Genomic DNA, 641 nt, shown 5'->3' on the forward strand with positions numbered 1-641 from the left:
ACACACACACACACACACACACACACACACACACACACACACAATCCAACAAACATAATTAGCAGCCAAAATGTAAAACACATTAATATCACCTTAAAACTGTAAGCACCCCCAAAATATGAGGAGATGCTAAGCAATGCTTAAAAATAAGAATCTGAATTAAATTGTGACATATAATCTGAAAGACTTTTCCTAAACTTTAGAGATCAGAATTAATGTGAATGATTGTTCCGCTTATGGAAAGAAATGAGACATAATTTGAAATAAATCAAGGGACTACGTTATGCCATTATTTTCTTATTTTTAGGTCCAATAAAGAGATCATCTAATGCGGAAATGCCAGAGAAATGTCATCCAAGCTTCACAATTGATACTGTAACACAGTTTTTAGGGGAAGCTATTTACTTTTTCTTAAAATTTATGCTTTTTAATGCTTCATAGTATTCCATTGTGTGAATATACCACAGCTTCTCTATCCATTCGTTTGATGATGGGCAGGTTATTTCCAACTCCTTGCTATTGTGAACAAAGCTGCGATAAACATGGTTGTGCATTTATCTGCTTGGATGTCAGTTATGGTCTCTTTGGGGTATATTCCAGGAGTGGAATTGCTGGGTCAAATGGTATCTCTATTTGCAACT

The sequence above is a fragment of the Elephantulus edwardii genome, unplaced genomic scaffold (genome assembly GCF_000299155.1).
Source record: "Elephantulus edwardii isolate Elephantulus edwardi_28Jun2011 unplaced genomic scaffold, EleEdw1.0 scaffold00056, whole genome shotgun sequence".
Classification (NCBI taxonomy): Eukaryota; Metazoa; Chordata; class Mammalia; order Macroscelidea; family Macroscelididae; genus Elephantulus; species Elephantulus edwardii.